The 19,833-nt window shown below is 52.7% G+C and overlaps 1 protein-coding gene across 1 annotated transcript in view; it reads left to right on the top strand.

Annotated features, from left to right (window-relative positions):
* MED13 (mediator complex subunit 13) overlaps positions 1-19,833 on the top strand; it is a 1,439,203-nt gene that overhangs the window by 1,414,781 nt on the left and 4,589 nt on the right. The gene's annotated exons all lie outside the window — the stretch shown is intronic.

Below are 19,833 nucleotides of genomic sequence, written 5' to 3'. Positions count from 1 at the left end.
GGCACCAAGAGTGTTCACAAAATGCCTGGCAGTGGTAGCAGCTCACCTAAGAAGACAACAAATTCATGTCTTCCCATACTTGGACGACTGGCTAATAAAGGCCAGGTCACAAGAGGAATGTCTTCAAAACACACAAAAGACAATTCAGCTACTACACCAGCTAGGGTTCACGGTGAACTACACAAAGTCACACCTACAACCAAACAAGGTTCAACAATACCTGGGGGCTACTATAGACACAGAAAAAGCCAAAGTGTACCCCAACCCAGTCAGGATCCAAACAATGCTTACAATCATTCAAAGATTTCAGCCGCAACACTCACTAACAGCAAGAGTGTTCATGCAGCTATTAGGCATGATGTCATCCTGCATACTGCTAATACCATATGCCAAACTACAAATGCGTCCGCTACAAGAATGCTTAGCGACACAGTGGAATCAGGCTCAAGGGCAGATTACAGATCTGGTGTTGGTAGACGACCGCACACACCGCTCTCTGAAGTGGTGGAACATAACAAACATTGCCAAGGGGCGGTCGTTCCTAGAACCAATTCCACAGGTGACAATAACAGCAGACGCATCGCTCACCGGATGGGGAGCACATATGGACAAATACACAGTACAAGGAAGGTGGAGTGTGCAGGAAAGAACACTGCACATCAACCATCTAGAACTACTAGCAGTGTTTCTAGCATTGAAAGCCTTCCAGATACATGTTACCAACAAAGCAGTCCTGATCAGAACAGACAACATGACAGCAATGTATTATATTCAAAAACAGGGGGGACGCACTCTCTCCAACTATCCAGACTAGCACAGGAAATTTGGAGATGGGCCATTCCTCAAAACATCTATCTGTTAGCCGAACACCTACCAGGAGTCCAAAACCAGATAGCAGACATCTTAAGCAGACAGTCGGAACAAATACACGAATGGGAACTGCACCAACAAATACTGCAGCCATTCTTCCAAAGATGGGGACAACCAGAGATAGACCTCTTTGCCACTCATCAGAACGCAAAATGCCAAAACTTCGCGTCCAGGTACCCACATCACCTGTCGCAGGGCAATGCGTTATGGATAAATTGGTCCAACAAATTTGCATACGCTTTTCCCCCTCTCCCACTAATTCCATTAGTGGTCAGAAAGCTGCAACAACACTCAATGACCATGATACTAGTGGCACCCACGTGGGTAAGACAGCCGTGGTACACCACGCTACTGCAACTCTCACAAGTGCCACACCAAAAATTACGAATTCTACCCATGCACCTTACACAGAACCATGGAGAAATAATGCACCCAGATCCAACTCAATTGAACTTAGCGATCTGGCTCCTGAAATCCTAGAATTTGGGTACTTAGATCTACCTCCAAATTGCATGGAGATAATTAAACAAGCGAGACGTCCAACCACCAGAGCATGTTATGCAGCTAAGTGGAAGAGGTTTGCTATACACTGTACTAATAACAATATCAACCCTCTGGACGTATCAACAAAGGAGATTATTTGCTACTTATTACACTTACAGCAATGTAATCTAGCGTACACATCTATCAGAGTACATCTAGCAGCTATAGCAGCGTACCTACAAAACAGGCAACACATATCACTGTTCAGAGTACCAGCTATAAAGGCATTCATGGAAGGCCTTAAAAGAGTCATTCCACCAAGATTACCACCTTCACCAGTCTGGAACCTCAACGTAGTACTCACCAGACTAATGGGGCCACCCTTCGAACCTATGCATAGGTGCAAAATACAATTCCTTACATGGAAGGTGGCTTTCCTTATAGCCATTACCTCACTCAGGGGAGTAAGTGAATTACAGGCATTGACAATACAAGAACCATTCCTACAGTTACACCAGAATAAAGTGGTTCTTAGAACAAACCCAAAGTTCTTGCCTAAGGTAATTTCAGCATTCCACATCAATCAGCCAGTGGAATTACCAGTCTTCTTTCCAAAGCCACAGACGGTGGCAGAAAGGGCTCTACATACACTAGATGTCAAAAGAGCCATGTTGTACTACATAGAAAGAACACAAAACTTCAGGAAAACTAAACAACTATTTGTAGCATTTTCCACAACACATAAGGGCAATCCTATCTCTAAAGCAGGCATCGCTAGATGGATTGTAAGATGTATACAAATATGTTACATCAAAGCAAAGAGAACATTAACTGTTCCTCCTAGAGCTCATTCTACACGAAAACTAGGAGCATCTATGGCATTCTTAGGGAACATTCCCCTAGATGACATATGTAGAGCAGCAACTTGGTCTACACCACATACATTCACAAAACACTACTGTGTTGATGTACAGGCTGCACAACAAGCCAGAGTGGGCCAAGCTGTATTAAAGACTTTATTTCAAACAGTTGCGACAGACACTGGTGACCACCGCTAGGGAGGTAACTGCTTTACAATCTATTCATAAATGTACCATCTGCAGCCCATATGCCTCGAACGGAATATGCTACTTACCAGTATGCATCTGTTCTTGGCATAGAGGGCTGCAGAGTGGTACATGCCCTCCCAGCCTCCCCGGAAACCTGTGTCTGTCCCAACATTATCTTATTTAGATACACTTACATGGGCATATCTTTATGTACTATACTACACTACTCCATCTAACCCTACTATGGCAAAACAATCTAAGGATGGAGCCGATGCCCATGCGCACTAACACCAAGAGGAGGAGTCATCTATGACGACAAAGACTTCTCCAAGAGAAAAACAAAGTGCAATCATCCGAGCCCAACACCAGATGGCGATCTATTCATAAATGTACCACTCTGCAGCCCTCTATGCCAAGAACAGATGCATACTGGTAAGTAGCATATTCCTTACTAAAAATGCTTTTCTAGAAATTCATTTTCTTTTTCAAAAAGGAGCCCATGCCCAATGCATTTCGGGCCACACGGCCCTTCATCAGGGGCTGTACTTATCAATTTAAAGAAATAATGATCCCTATGATGAAAAGAATGGATAAAAAATCCTGTTAAAATCCGGAGTGATCCCACTATAGCGTAACTGTTATCTGAGTGAAAGACCGCGTTAATACAACGGGAGATGAGCCAGGTATATTCAGTCCATCTAGAGCCTTCTGTAAAGAGATCTGTAGGACAGAATGACAGTGTGCCCTGCTCCAAATAACCTTTTCCCGTACAATAATGCGTCTTTACAATTGGTGTAATTTCTTCCGTGAGGCAATCAGATGAGCAAATTCACTCTATTCCCTATCCCAAATCCTCTGTCCCCATGCGATGTTGCGTCTTTGCTGTTTGTAAACGTTCTTGGAAAGAAGTTTACCGACGACGCCCGATGGAGTCAAAACGCCGAGAAGGACATCCCAACTCCTCCTGAGTTTCTCAGGTACCACAGGATCAGGCCCTTCATTGCCTTGTGAAAACTTTCAACTATACTGTTGCCTTGGGGGTGGCTGGAGTGGTGAACTTGCCAGTCACACCACACATCCCACATAGCCTTAACACCTTGGCTGCTAAGGCTTTTCCCCTCCTGTGCTGATTTATTGAAAACTCCATTGTTCATGACAAGGTCAGCTCGTCATTAGCACAGGATCAGTGCACTGCATGATGAGCTGACCTTGTCATGAGCATGGAACAGGTTAAGATAGGCAGACATCAAATCTTTGCCTCTATCTGAGATTACCTCATCTGAAAGAAACACGTTTGTTAGATTCCTTACCTTAGAATATCCCCAGGGATCCGGCTGGATCCGGAAAGTTTTGCGTAGCAGTATCCCTGCGCGTCGGTAGGCGTCGTCTGCGGCTCCGTGTCCGTAGTTGGTGCCGGGATGATGTCGTTGGAGTACTTAGACGCGCCCTCGCGCGCTGACGTCAGTTCTTCTTTTTTCCGCGCCAGCAAGCACAGGTCCGGAAAAAGCAGTACCTTAGTCACTTTTTGACTAAACTTTTTCGATCCTTTTTGATCACTACTCGAGTCTTTACGACTATCGGTGCCGATAGGGATGCCTGGGTTCAAGCCCTGTACCGACTGCAACCGACTAATGTCGGTTACCGATCCCCACCGCCAGTGCCTCTTTTGCCTTGGGGCCGACCACGACGACCGGTCGTGCCCCCACTGCCGGGCCTTGACGTCAAAGGCTAGGCGGGAGCGGTCCAGTAAGCGCCTCGAGCTCCGGCAGTCGGCCCCGCGCCGTTCCAGGAGGGGGGTCGAGGGTCCGGTCGCGGGGCCACAGTCATCCAAGCTCGGCGCGTCGTTTCAATTCGTCGGGCTCCAAGTCCTCAGGTAAGAGGCACAAGAAGTGAAAGAGACGACATCGCTCTTCCGACTTCCACCCGGAGGAGATCAAGGCCTTCCTCATGGCCATGAGGTCCCTCTCTCCTCCGTCGGGTACCGCGGGAGTGCCTCTTGGCCCCGATTGGGAGTCCATGCGGGCCGGGTGCTTCGGCCCGGTGCCGTCGGGTGCTGCGGCACAAGTGCCGTCTGGTGCTTTGGCCCCGGCGCCGTCTGGTGCTTTGGCCCCGTCTGGTGCTTTGGCCCCGTCTGGTGCTTTGGCCCCGGCGCCGTCTGGAGCTCTGGCCCCGGCGCCGTCGGGAGCTCTGGCCCCGGCGCCGTCGGGTGCTCTGGCCCCGGCGCCGTCGGGTGCTCTGGCCCCGGCGCCGTCGGGAGCTCTGGCCCGGGCGCCGTCGGGTGCTCTGGCCCGGGCGCCGTCGGGTGCTCTGGCCCCGGCGCCGTCGGGTGCTCTGGCCCCGGCGCCGTCGGGTGCTCTGGCCCCGGCTCCGTCGGGTGCTCTGGCCCCGGCTCCGTCTGGTGCTCTGGCCCCGGCGCCGTCTGGTGCTCTGGCCCCGGCGCCGTCTGGTGCTCTGGCCCCGGCGCCGTCTGGTGCTCTGGCCCCGGCGCCGTCTGGTGCTCTGGCCCCCGGCGCCGTCGGGTGCTCTGGCCCCCGGCGCCGTCGGGTGCTCTGGCCCCCGGCGCCGTCGGGTGCTCTGGCCCCCGGCGCCGTCGGGTGCTCTGGCCCCCGGCGCCGTCGGGTGCTCTGGCCCCCGGCGCCGTCGGGTGCTCTGGCCCCCGGCGCCGTCGGGTGCTCTGGCCCCCGGCGCCGTCGGCTGCTCTGGCCCCCGGCGCCGTCGGCTGCTCTGGCCCCCGGCGCCGTCGGGTGCTCTGGCCCCCGGCGCCGTCGGCGCCTTGGGTCCTGGCGCTGCAGGCCCCCGCTGGATCCAGTTACAGATCCGGGTACGCCGCTGGTCGACCTTACGACCCTGCCGGCGTCCACCCCCAGGGTGTCGCCCCCCGCGCCGACCCCCAGGGTGTCGCCCCCGGCGCTATCCCCGCACGGCGGTGTCCCTGATCCCTCCCTCGGTCCGGATCTGCCGCATTCTACGCCGGCTGATGAGCAATTCTTCTTTGATCCGGCTCCATCCTTTGACCCTGAATTTCAGGAGATAGAGGACGAGGGGGATTCGGGAGGGGTCTAAGGACCCTCTGACATGGGAGTGTCAGTCATTTCAGTACTGGACCGACGAGCTAAGGGAAGCCAGTGGTCTTGACACTTCACCTGGCTTTGTCTCCCCTCCTACCGTGGCTACGGAGTAGGGGGCTGCTTATAGTGTAGTGCTGACGAGGGCGGCCAAGGCCTTGGCGCTTAAGCTCCCCGTCGCAACTGTGAGTCCTGTTGGGCACCTGGCCCAGGCCCGCTACAGGTCCCCCTGTAGATAGAAACGTCACCAGGCGCCACCGCCCAGCTCCGGGCAACCCTAACTTCCTGTCCACCCACCCCACCCCCGAGAGCCTGGTTATTCAGGCCTCTACTTCTCAATCGGCATTCCCGACTGCACCCCCAGATCGGGAATCCAAAAGGTATGAACAGTTTGGCAAGAAACTGTTCTCCTTCCTCAGTTATGGGTTGCATCAGTCAACACCGCTTGCCTTTTGGGCCTTTATACCCACTCTCTGTGGGATACGGTTGCGGCCGTGCTGCCAGAGTGCCCGGAGGAGGGCTGGGCGAAGCTCGCGCAAGCCCTCGCGGAGGGACGAGACGCAGCGCGGTATTCCATATGATGTGGGCTGGATACCACGGACTCGCTGGACAGGGCGATGTCAATGACGGTGGCAGTGCGCCGCCACGCCTGGCTGAGGTCCGCCAATTTCTCGGCTGATGTCCAGAACACCCTCATGGACATGCCGTTCGATGGCAGCCACCTCTTTGGTGGCAAGGCAGATCATGCGCTTGAACGCTTCAGGGCTATGGGCAAGTCCTTGGGCCTCTCGGGCCAGCGTCAGCAGCAGTCTGCCTTTCGCTCCTTTCGTGGCCAAGGAAGGGGCGCCCCTTCATGTCCTGCCAGCCATGGGCCGCAGTCTAACATCCAACGCGGCGGCAAACGTGGTAACCGCCGTGGCGGTGCCAGGGGACAACGGCGAGTCCAGTCAACATCCACCCCGCAGCATCTGCCTCAAAGCCTTCCTAGTCCGAGCTTTCAGGCCCATTCGACGCCAGTGGGGGGCAGGGTCTGCCATCACCTCCTCCACTGGCACACCATCACATCGGACAGGTGGGTGCTGCAAATCGTCCGCAGGGGCTACTCCCTCCCCTTCGAGGCGACCCCTCCAGCCACGCCACCGCAGTATCACTGCGTGTCAGGGGATCACTTGCAAATTCTGCAAGAGGAAGTATCAGCCCTCTTGGCCAAGGGGGCCATCAAGCGCGTTCCTGGGCCGGAAGTAGGTCGTGGTTGTTATTCCCACTACTGTCTGGTCCCCAAGAACGGCAAAGGGGGCCTACGCCCTATCTTGGACCTGCGGAACGTTAACGGCTTCCTCCGGAAGGAGAAGTTCAAGATGCTGACTTCGGCTCAGGTCTTAGCTGCCCTAGACCCCGGAGACTGGATGGTAGCGTTGGACTTGCAGGACGCTTATTTTCACATCCCCGTCCTGCCGGCCCACTGGCGCTACCTGTGGTTCACTGTAAGCCACGAGCACTTTCAGTTCACCGTGCTCCCCTTTGGCCTTACCAGCGCCCCGCGGGTGTTCACGAAAGTGATGGGGGTGGTCGCAGCTCATCTGTGCAGATTAGGGGTGTCAGTCTTCCCCTATCTCGACGACTGGTTGTTGAAGGCAGGCTCGCCCCAGACAGTCGTCAGGCACCTCCAGACTACAGCCGACCTTTTGCACTTGCTGGGGTTTTCCATCAATGTGCCGAAGTCACTCCTGTGTATCTCTCAAAAGCTGCTCTTTATCGAAGCAGTTCTGGATTCGGCGCAGTTTCAGGTTTATCCTCCCGAGCAGCGGGTTCCGGATACTCAGGCTCTGATTCCGATCTTTTAGCCTTTATCCCGGGTCTCGGTCAGGTTGACGCTGCGGCTTCTGGGGCTGATGGCCTCCTGCATCCTTCTGGTGCATCACGCCCGGTGGCGGATGCGGGCTCTGCAGTGGGACCTGAAGTTTCAGTGGGCCCAGCATCAGGCCAACTTGTCCGACCACGTCCTGATCTCAGAGGGCAATGCGAGACAGGCTCACGGACCGCCATTGGGTCAGAGGCAGGTCCCTCTCTCTACCCCGACCAGAGCACGTAGTTGTGACAGATGCGTCCCTCCTGGGCTGGGGTGGCCACATGGGAGAGGCGGAGATCAGAGGCCTCTGGTCTCCAGCGGAGTCCCGGCTCCACATCAACCTTCTGGAGCTGCGGGCGATCCGGCTTGCACTGCAGGCATTCCTTCCCTCTGTTCGGGGAAGTGTAGTGCAGGTGTTCACGGACAACACCACCGCCATGTGGTACTGCAACAAACAGGGCGGGGTCGGGTCACGGACCCTTTGCCAGGAGGCTCTGCGCCTCTGGCAATGGCTGGAACACCAGGGCGTCACCCTGGTGGTTCAACGTCTCAGGTTCCATGAACGCCAGGGTGGACGAACTCCGCCGTCGTGCATGATGGATCACAAATGGCGTCTGAACTCGGACGTGGCGCAAGGCCTCTTTCGGCAGTGGGAAGAGCCTTGGTTAGATCTATTCGCCAACAAAAGAGAGATGACCCCACTCGTTCCAGGGAACAGGGTACTACAGACAGTCAAAGTCAATGGGAATTTCCCTGGATTAACTATTGGAAATTAAGTATGTATCATAACTAACATCTTATTATGACACAAGCATACTATTCACAACAATTATTTTTAAAACGCAAACTAAAATATAACGTTTACACGTTTTCTTTATTTAAAAAATATATTCCTCACTTAGAAAGGTTTTTTCCTTAACGTAAGGAAACCAAAGTCAAATTTAAAATTTCAGAAAACACAATTTTCCTGAAAAAACAATTAATATAAACATCTTTAAAATACAGTACACATTAATAAAACATTTATCAGTATAAGAAAAAGCTATTGAGAAGTACATGGAAAGCTTATATCACAGAAAAAATAAGTTTTTTGGCATATAACTATTTTAAGAAAACAGACAAGTAAACCCCTTATTTTCAATGGATCAACAAATGTTGGTCCCAAATAATCAGATCCAATAGCCTTTGTGTTACTCTTGTGAGGCTTCCAATGTCCAACATTGGCGTGTTTATGAAAACCACTCGGCTTTATTTGGATTCTATGAACATTATGTGTCGACGCGTTTCGGTGTTTAAGTGTTTAAGTGTTTAAGCCGTAGATATGGTCACACCTTCCTCAGGACAGAATAAATTGGGGTCATCAACACCAAGGTGGTGGAGTCCTTCTTAATGGTAGAACTCTCATTGTAGGAATCCTTAATACGGAAGTCTCTATTATATTATATCCGATTGACTGTTCTTCACTTCCTCATCTGATTGGATATGATTTGAGTAGTATCTTTATGGGAGCTTTAATATTTTTTATGTGTAATTTTTTCCTTTATAGTTCTCCTAAGCTGTACTGCTTCTCTCAAAGCTCCATCGCTGTTACAAATCTTGGTTTTTTGATACAAGGTTCTATCCCGTGTTCCTTATATCTATTCCGTTCACCGCGGTGACACCTTAAAATTCGATTTTCAGATTTGTCAGTCGGCAAGATTCTTTGAACTCGATATGTTCATTCAGCTATCTGCCTCCTGTTTCACCGCGGGTCCGAAGAGAACGCGAAATGTCATCAGTTCTGCGCGTTGGAATTTCAGAGGCGGCACGCGCTCGGAGACGCTTTTCGTCGCGAGTGGAGTTGTAGTGTGTTGTACGTCTTTCCGCCTATACCACTTCTGCCCAGAGTGCTGAAGAAGATCAGGCTCGACCGGGCCCAAGTCATCCTTGTGGCTCCGGACTAGGCACGAAAGTACTGGTATCCCGAGCTACTCAGCATGTCAGTCGATCCCCCGCTTCGTCTGCCTCTTCGGGAGGATCTTTTGTCGCAGCAGCAGGGGACGGTCCTCCACCCGAACCTGTCCAGTCTCCACCTCCATGCGTGGAGATTGAGCAGCGACAGTTGAGGCCATTTGACTTGCCTCCTGAAGTCTGATGTGATTCTGGGAGCCAGGCGTCCCTCCACAAAATCGGTATACGCCTGCAGGTGGAATAAATTTGTGGCATGGTGCACAGCAAAGGCTGTGGATCCCCTTTCTGCCCCTCTTTCAGAGGTTCTCCTCTTTCTTCTTTCTCTTGCCCAGCAGGGCTCTGCTCTGGGCACTATCAAGGGCTACCTCTATGCCATTTCGGCCTTCTTAAGGCTTCCTGATCAGCCTTCTCTTTTCAAGTCCCCTGTTGTACATAGATTCTTGAAGGGCATCACTCACATGTTTCCTCCTGTTCCTTTCGTGATGCCTCAGTGGGAACCTTGGTCTGACTTATTTGATGTGCGATCCTTTCGAGCCACTTCACAATTGCCCTCTTCGTCTTCTAACTCTTAAGACTGCATTCCTGGTTGCCATCACCTCTGCCAGGAGAGTGAGTGAGCTCCAGGCTCTGTCTTCTAAGCCTCCTTTCCTCTCTGTCCATCCGGTCAAGGTTGTTTTGAGGACTCATCCTTCTTTCCTTCCCAAGGTGGTTACAGCCTTTCATATCGGGCAGCCCATCACCTTGCCCACCATCTTTCCGCCTCCGCATCCCTCAAAAGAGGAAGAGAGGCTCCACCGTCTGGATCAAAAACGTCCGCTCTCCTTCTATCTAGACCGCACACGCCTGTTCCGGGTGGACGACCAGCTCTTTGTTGGTTACGTGGGCGCTAAAAAGGGACGGGTGGTGCACAAGCGGACCATCGCTCGGTGAGTCGTTTTGTGCATCCAGGTTTGTTACTCCTTGGCGAAAAAGGAGCCTCCCGTGGGGCTGCGCGCCCATTCCACTCTGGCCACGGCGCTGGGTCGGGGAGTCCCCTTGCAGGACATCTGTCAGGCAGCTACCTGGGCCTCGCTACACACGTTTGCTAGGCACTACTGCCTGGATAGCCAAGTCCGGAGAGATGGCTTTTTCGGCCGTTCAGTTATCCAGGACTTTCTGGTGTGATCTTGGTTCGCAGACCCACCACCGGGGTTGGTATTGCTGGGGTATCTATTCTAAGGTAAGGAATCGAACACTAACCTGTTTCTTTCAGATGCACAAGTTACTTACCTTCGGTAACGATATATCTGTAAGAGGATTCCTTACTGCCCCACCCATCCTCCCTGTTCTGCGAACCGATATCTAGGGTTAAGGTATCTCCCTTTGAGCGCCCTAATTTCATGGCACCAGTGTCTGTTTCTTGCATGGCTCTGCGTTCTTTGGCGGGAAAGTTATGTAAAGAACTGACGTCAGCACGCGAGGGCGGCGTGTACGTACTCCGAATACGTCATCCCGGCGATCACAACGACGGACGCGGAGCCGCAGACAACGCCTACCGATGCGCAAGGGTACTGCTGACAAAAACTTTCCGGATCCAGTCTGACGCCTGGGGATATTCTAAGGTAAGGAATCTAACACTAACTGCTGTTTCTTACGGATATATCATTACTGAAGGTAAGTAACTTGTGCGCCTGGTTTTAAGTCTTGTGCAGCCTGTCCCCACACGATGTCGGTGACTGACCCGCACCGTGAGTGTCTCTACTGCCTGGGGCGCGACCACGACTCCGAGTCTTGCCCCCACTGCCAGGCCATGGCTCCAAAAAATTTGCAGGAGCGGTCCCGAAAGTGACTGGAGGCCCGGGAGTCGGTTCCGCGCTGTTCACGGTCTCGGTCCACAGGGAGGTCGAGGGACCGGGCGCGGAGCCATCACCATCACTCGAAGCCTTTGCACTTGGAGTCAAGTAAGGCGAAGCATAAAAAGTCGAAGAAGCGTTGTCGCTCTTCGCCTAGCCAGTCGGGCGACCCCTGCGGAGCCTATGCAGTTGCCGATGGCCTACCTGCCCTTTCCGGGTCCATCGGCGACTCCGACCCAGCTGCAGGAGTTCCTGTCAGCCATGGCACGTGTCTTTGGACCGTCCGGCCCGCCAGTGCGCCTTGGGGGCGGGCTGGGGGTCCTTGTCCTTCGATGTTGCCGGCTCTAGCCCAGACGTTGTCAACGACTCCGGCCCCGACGGCATCGACGATAAGGGACCTCCGTGGATTCAGGCCTGGATCCCCGTCCTGGTCGGTTGGCCCTGTGCGACCTCCACTGGCATCGCCGTCCCCGGCATGGTACAGGTGCCGGAAGGGTGTCGACTGAGCGGTACAGAAGGGGGTGGTGATGGACAGAGCATTTGAACCAATCAAACACTCCCACCCAGTCAACAGATCTGGGTTTAATCCATCACCGTTCTTTAGCCCACTCTGCCACCCCAGTTCAGACATGGCCATATGCAAATCAGTCTGACCCTGTGCCTCATGGGAACAGTCCAGCCCGAACTGCCAAGCCATGCCTTCCCTAGACCGGAATCAAGCTTCCTAGGACCGGTTTCTGGCCTTCCAGCCGTCTTCAGCCAGGCTTGCTTGAATTCAGTGGCAAAGTGAGCAAGGGACTCAACGTCTGAGCATACCCTTGTAGGAGAGTGGGGTCCTCAATCCCATGGCCACCCCAGATTTTTGCTTCACTGATTTACGACTTTCCCTGGCTGTGGGCCTGCTAATCAGACCCACAGCCTAGCTGTTCTCTCTCTAAATTACAACCATGTACCTTAGGTGCATTTTACCAATTGGTACTGGGCCACCTTATCAGTCCCTGTACAGCATACCTTAGGTATCCAGGGCATAGGTGTACCCAGGGCCTACCAGGGGCTGAAGCATGTATTATGCCACCCCTGGCTGGCCACCCAAACAGACACAACTGGCTGCACGACAGCTGGGGCAAGGTGGTGTAAACACGCTTTGCTTTAGATATAGTATTCCTATATCTAACCCTAAAATGGACACATATATTCCTATCAGTCACTCCTATGGCAGGCCTTGTCAATCCTGAAGGCAGAGTGCTTGGAATTATGTGAGATGGTGCTCTGGCATGAGCTGAGCCCGTTTGCAGCTTGCGGAACCAAGTCCAAATAGCTGTTCCATGATAACGCTATACCATATACTCTTAAGTGCATTATAATCCTCGCGGTTAAATGCTAACTTTGGTATAGCTTTATCAAAACATGTCGAGTAAGGTGTCATACGAATTGGAATACTAACCCCTTGCCAATTCTGGCGACGGGGTTAGCATTCCACCCTTCTAGAGGGACACGACATGAATGTAACTGTGAACCCCGGTTAAAGTCAGACATAGCCTCAGCTCCACAAAATGGATGCTGCCATCGAGACACAAGTCTGCCCTCCTGCTGCTGGGAGTCCTTCCAGCAACGGAGGCATGGACAAAGGGTTTCCTGTCAGGGGCGGTGCCAGCACCATCCCGTACAGGATTTTGTGTATTCCAGGTAGGCAGGGCTGAAAGGAAGGTGACTGCAAGTGGCACCCCGGTGCTCACTGTGCATATGCCGGCTCAAACCAGTTCCTGGGGCACACCAGCCCCTGAGCTGGGGAGAGACCGGACAAAGGAGAGGGGTGTAACCACCCCCCCTCCTAGTCCCACCCATAGGGCAGGACTTAGTCGCGTGCCAGCCCCTTTTTCTTAGTATAAAGATAAGAGCAGGCCCCCTTCCCAAATTAGATAATTCTGAATCTTGAAACTACTTTCCACGAAAGGAACTCATGACTCTTCTGAAGACTCTCCCTTGTGGCTAAGGAGTAGCCACCCTGCACCAGCAGGCACCATCGAAGCTCTTGCGGTTTGCTGAAGTCCATCCTCCGGATCAAGACTGCCCAGCTCGACGAGACCCGGATTCCCTGCCATCTCTGACCTCTACCTACATCATCCAGCACAGCTGAGATTCGTGGGTGCGACGAGACCCGTGGGACCGGCCATCTTCAAGACCTGCACGACGCTTCTCCAGCACGACCCCCGAGAGACCCTCGAGTAAGTGCACTGGGGTTTGAGAAGCCCTAACCCTAAGCAGCTCCAGCATCCACGAGATCTGCGTGGGGCCCTTCTGCTTCCTTGCTGCTTGCCACGTTGTCCGGTCACTTGCCCGTTGGCTAGTGACCCTCTTGACGACATACCACGACGATTTCACCGCTGGTCTGGTTGCTCCAGACTGCCCCTTGCTCCCCTCCAACAGAGGAGCACCCTGGACCCTCCTGGTCCACTCCAGACGCCATCTTGAGTCCACCGCATGGGCTTGCCTTTGCCAAGGCTTGTTGCTCCAATCCTGGTTTCAGCAGCGCCGACAGCAGACACCCTCGTGGGACAGCTCGCCCCTCCATCCTGGTCGCCGACAACGCCTCCTGGTCCGAGAGACTGCAGAGCCAAGCGTCGCCCACTCACCTGGTCGAGGTGCCCTCATCCGGTGCCATCCTGGTGCCCATCTGATCACTGGCTAGTGATCAAGAACTGAGTCCCCTCTGCTTTCAGGTCATCTTCAACTCCGATCCAGGCTTGGATCCCATCGAACTTCATCACTGATCGCCTGCCAGCAACTTCTTCTTTCAGGCTCCATAGACTGTAACGAGGATTCCCGACGTCTTTTGAACCCTATGCAGCCGCAGCCCCTGGGCTAGGTAACTCGAGCATTTCGGTGCTCCAACGTAGGTTCACTATCTAAGTGTCCAGATCCTTTTTCGTTTTCAGCCTAACAGGTCGGATTCGTCCGATAACACTAACTTTACGAAATCTAGCATCCATAGACTTCTTCCCGCATCCCGCGTCAGAGTGCACACACTGCACCCGATCTCCCTAGGCCTCCTGCTCGTAATCTTAAGGTTCAGTAGTGTAGTTCTAGCGATCCTGAAGCCTCTGGATCTGGTTACTTACCTGCTAGTATTTCGCATTCCACTTTTGTAGTATATGGTTTTTCGTGCCCCTCGGGCATTTGTGTAAATTGTGCAACTTGAAGTATTTTTATAAGAGTTTTGTTGTGTGCTTAGCTCCCTGACTCATAAAGAGTTCAGGGTAGACTTGTTATACATAAATATCCTTTATTTTCATAACAACTTGTTGTGGTGTCCTTTGACTTGGTGTTCAAGGGGTATATGTGATGGTGAAACAGCTGGCTTAACACGCCCTCTAGAGTTTATCCTGAAGACTGCTCGTGTCCATGCTACTAGGATAGCTGGTCAGAAAGGTTGACTTACAACCAATCATCAATAAGGGTTGTTTGGTATGATACAAAGTGATCACTAGAATAGTGAGCACTATATATCAGGCCAACTTCTCAACCCTGCCAACTTGTGGCGACAAAGCGGTACAAAAGGGGGTGGTGATGGACGGAGCATCTGAACCAATCAAACACTCACACCCACCTCCGTATATTCCACCTGTTCCACAGGCTATGGATGAAGGGGAGGACTGGGAGGGGTCCACGGACCCAGTAGCAGCCCAATGCGAGTTAGGCCAGGACTGGGATGAGAATCCGGAGGATGCAGGTGACAAGGGTTATGCTCCTGAACCTGGCGCACTATCTCCTTCTACCGTGGCTACGGAGGAGGGTGGATCATATTCTACGGGGTTGCGTAGGGCAGCTGAGGCTCTCCACCTCGAACTCTCTACTGTGACTGTCAGGACTAATCTCCTGACAGAGGTGCTTCAGCCAGCTTCTGCTACTACAGAGCCGCTGCTGCCCTTTAACGATGCACTCTTAGACGTTCTTTTGGGCACCTGTTCCACACCCAACACTGGGGCCTTGTGGACAAGAACGTGACACGAAGCCATCACCCGCCCCGGGCGACCCAGTTTTCCTCTCCCAACACCCCACCCCGAGAGCTTGGTGGTCCAAGCCTCTGCATCCCCGATGCCCATGCGCACTACGATATAAGGGAGGAGTCATCCAACAGACAAAGACTCTACCAAGACAACAACAAATCATCCGGGCCCACCACCAGATGGTGATCTAATGCAATAGTGTGTGGTTCTGCAGCCCTACATGCCAAGAATAGAGGCATACTGGTAAGTATAATTTTCCTTTCTCTTCCGCCAGTTGAGGCCTGCGGTGTGTGAACACTGCATGTCTCTTGGGCCGTTACTCCCATTCTGTGCGGGATACGGTTGCGCAAGTGCTGCCTCAGTGTCCGGTGGGGGCTCGAATAATTCTTTCCCGAGATATTGCTGAGGGGAGAGACGCAGCCAAGTTCACCATCCATTGTGGTCTTGACGCTGCTGACTCGCTGGGCAGGGCGATTTCAACGACAGTGGCGCTACGCCGTCACGCCTGGCTGAGGACAACTGGCTTTTCTGGGGATGTCCAGAACACGTTGATAGACATGCCCTTTGATGGCACTCGCCTGTTAGGCGATAAAGCAGACTGCGCGTTGGAACGTTTTAAGGACTCGCGGGCTACGGCCAAGTCCTTGGGCCTTTCGGTCAAATGCACTCCTTCCGCTTTTGCTTTTCGCTCCTTTCGTGGGCAAGGAAGGGGCGCCCAAGCACATTCATTTCAAAGCCACAGGCCTGCGCAGAAAGTCTCAGCGCAGCAGCGTACGTGTACCCGCAGAGGCGGGTCACGGGGCCACCGTGTGGGTTAGTCCACCACCCCCCCCTGCAGCCGCTGTCTCCAAACCTTCCTAGTCCGGTGTTTCAGACCCACCAGACACCAGTGGGTGGCAGGATTCGCCATCATCTCCCCAAGGGCGCACCATCACATTGGACAGGTGGGTTCTGCAACTAGTCTGAAGAGGCTACTCCCTCCCCTTCGAGTCTACCCCTCCAGCCATGCTGCCACAGTACCACCGAATGTCAGGGGATCACTTGACACTTCTCCAACGGGACGTTACGGCCCTCTTGGCCAAGGGGGCAATCGAGTGTGTTCTTATGCCAGAAGTAGGCCGTGGTTGTTACTCCCACTACTTCTTGGTTCCAAGGAAGTATAAAGGCCTGTGTCCTATCTTGGACCTTCGGAATGTCAGTGGCTTCCTCCGGAAGGGGAAGTTCAAGATGCTCACACTTGCTCCGGTCTTGTCTGCACTCAATCCACAAGACTGGTTGGTAGCCTTGGACCTGCAGGACGCCTATTTTCATATCACCATCCTGCCGGCCCACCGGCGTTACCTGCGATTCATGGTAGGGCAGGAGCATTTTCAGTTCACAGTGCTCTCCTTTGGCCTTACAAGCGCCCCTCGGGTGTTCACGAGAGTGATGGAGGTGGTCGCAGCTCATCTGCGCAGATCGCTGGTTTCAGTCTGCCCCTATCTCGACGACTGGTTGTTGAATGCGGCGTCGCCCCAAAAAGTTGTCTCCCAACATCAAAATATGGCCGCCGACCTGCATTTGCTGAGGTTCTTCATCAACGTGCCGAAGTCACTCCTGATTCCCTCTCAGAAGCTCCTCCTCATCGGAGCGGTTCTGGACACGGCGCAGTTTCGGGTCTACCCTTCCAAACAGCGAGTTCTGGACATTCATGCTATGATTCAGAGCTTTCAACCCTTGTCCCAGGTTTCGGTCAGGACGGCCTTGAGACTGCTGGGCCTCATGGCCTCCTGCATCCTGCTCACCAACCATGCCAGATGGCATATGCGAGCTCTGCAGTGGGACCTGAAGTTCCAGTGGGCGCAGCATCAGGGGAACCTGTCCGACTACATCCAAATCTCGGAGGGCTCTGCACAACAATTGCAGTGGTGGCTCACGAATCATCATTGGGTCCGCTGCAGATCCCTCTCCCTTCCTCAACCAGAGCACACAGTGATGACAGATGCGTTCCTCCTGAGATGGGGTGGCCACAGGGGAGAGGCGGAGATCAGAGGCCTCTGTCGGAGTCCCGGCTCCATATCAACCTTCTGGAGCTTCGGGCGATCCTTCTTGCACTGAAGGCATTTATTCCCTCTGTCAAGGGAAAGGTGGTGCAGGTGTTCACAGACCACACCACCGCCATGTGGTATTGCAACAAACAGGGCGGGGTGGGGTGGGGTCTTGGATACTATGTCAGGAGGCTCTGCGTCTCAGGACATGGCTGGAACATTAAGGCATTTCCTTGACGGTTCAACACCTGGCAGGTTCTTTGAACGCCAGGGCGGACGAACTCAGCCGCTGCTGCCTGATGGATCACGAATGGCGTCTTCACTCTGAGGTGGCGCAAGGTCTCTTTCGACAGTGTGGGAGAGCCTTGGTTAGATCTATTTGCCACAGAAGAGAACGCACAATGTCAGCTGTTCTGCGTGTTGGAATTTCCAAGGCGGCACTCGCTCAGCGACGCTTTTCATTGTGAGTGGAGCTGCGGTCTATTGTACGCCTTTCCACCTACACCACTTCTACACAGAGTGCTGAAGAAGATCAGGGGCGACCGGGCCCAAGTCATTCATGTGGCCCCGAACTGGGCTCGAAAGAGTTTGGTATCCTGAGCTACTCAGTATGATCTTGGATCCCCCGATCCGACTGCCTCTTCGGGAGTATCTTCTGTCGTAGAAGTAAGAAAGAGGACAGTCCTCCACCCGAACCTGTCCAGCCTCCACCTACATGCGTGGAGATTGAGCGGCGACCGTTGATTCTGTTTGACTTGCCTCCTGAAGTCTGTGTTGTCATTCTGGCAGCCAGGCGTCCCTCCACTAAATCGGTGTTAGAAATTTGTGTCCTTGTGCACAGCAAAGGCTGTGGACCCCCTTTCTGTCCCTCTTTTAGAAGTCCTTTTATTCCTTCTTTCTTTGGCCCGGTAGGGCTCTGCTCTGGGCACTAACAAGTGCTACCTTTCTGCTATCTGGCTTTCTCAGCCTCCCTGATCAGCCCTCTCTTTTCAAGTCCCCTGTTAATAGATTTCTCAAAATCATTACTCACCTATTCTGTCGGTGATGCCACAGTGGGACTTGAATCTGGTACTTACTTTTTTGATATGCGCTCCCTTTGAGCCGCTTCACAACTGTCCTCTTCGTTCGTTGACTTTGAATACTGCCTTCCTGGTTGCTATCACCTCCGTTAAGCGTGTGAGTGAGATCCAGGCTCTTTCTTGTAAGCCTCCTTTTCTGTCAGTCCATCTGACAAGGTTGTGCTTCGCACACGTCCTTCCTTCTTGCCAAAAGTGTTCACTGCTTTTCACATTGGGCAGACTATCACCTTGCCCACTTTCTTTCCACCTCCGCATCCTTCCAGAGAGGAAGAGAGGCTCCACCATCTGGACCCAAAACGTGCGCTCTCTTTCTATCTGAACCGCACACAACAGTTTCGGGTGGAAGACCAACTCTTTGTTGGCTACGTGGGTGCCAAGAAAGGACGGGCCGTACACAAGAGGACTATCTCCCCCTGGGTCGTGTGTATCAAAGCATGTTATTCTCTGGCCAAAAAGGAACCTCCGGTGGGGTTGCGCGCCCATTCTACCAGGGCGACAGCAGCTACTACTGCATTGAGACGTGGTGTCCCCCTGCAAGTCATCTGTAAGGCAGCCACGTTGGCCTCGTTGCACACTTTTACCAAGCATTATTGCCTTGCCAGTCAAGTCCGGAGAGACTGCTTCTTTAGCCGTTCTGTTCTCTGTGACTTTCTGGTGTGATCTTGGTTCGCAGACCCACCACCGGGGTTGGTAGTGCTGGGGTATCTATTCTAAGGTAAGGAATCTAGCACTAACGTGTCTTTCAGATGCGCAAGTTACTTGTGTGACGGTATCTGTAAGAGACATTAGTTAGTGAGATTCCTTACCTCCCCACCCGTCCTCTGTGAACCGATTTCTAGGGTTAAGGTCATCCCTTTCAGGGCCCTAATTTCAATACACCTGTGGTCAGTATCTTGCATGGCTCTGCTTTTCTGGCGCGGAAAGTTGTTTACATTTACATATATCGTTACACAAGTAAGTAACTTGTGCGATGGAACACATTTTGTAAATATTGTACAGATCGATCTATTGACCCTTTATCTGCTCCCTTATCTGAAGTCCTTCTCTTCATACTTTCTGTGGCCCAGCAGGACTCTGCTTTGGGCACTTTGAAGGGCCACCTTTCGTCCCTGAAATTATTGATGAGAAGACTGCATAACGTGGCATGAGTAACTTGAGATAACTATAACTGCTATGGTTTTGTGTGTAAAATCTGAACCGAACTATAACGCCCCTGTAACCTTTGGTTTTTCAGCAAAGAAGTCTTCTAGATGCACACACGGATACTCTTTTGCCTATACTGTTCTGGTACCATAGCTATAATCTACAGGGTACAATAATTGTATTTTTATTACCTGGCCTTTCAACAAATGCTATCAATAAAATTTTTGTGTGGCTAATGAATGGGGTGAAAATGCTGCAGGGTTTCGTTTAGACTGTAGTTTTTTCTTCAGACTAACAGCTTTTATAAATGCATTTTGTTAGAATGACGGAGGCGCATTTTGTTAGAATGAATGAGCTCTGCTCCTCCGTCATTCTTACTATGTCGGGGGAATAAAACAGGCCGCCTGCTCGCTAGCGCCCTGAGGGCGAAGGCTCAACGATCCCAGATCACTAGCCTGACAGATGACTCCGGTCAGGAC

This window comes from Lissotriton helveticus, chromosome 3_1 (assembly GCF_964261635.1).
Source record: "Lissotriton helveticus chromosome 3_1, aLisHel1.1, whole genome shotgun sequence".
Lineage (NCBI taxonomy): Eukaryota > Metazoa > Chordata > Amphibia > Caudata > Salamandridae > Lissotriton > Lissotriton helveticus.
The sequence above is the reverse complement of the archived record's forward strand: the minus strand, read 5'-3'. Positions and strand labels throughout refer to the sequence as shown.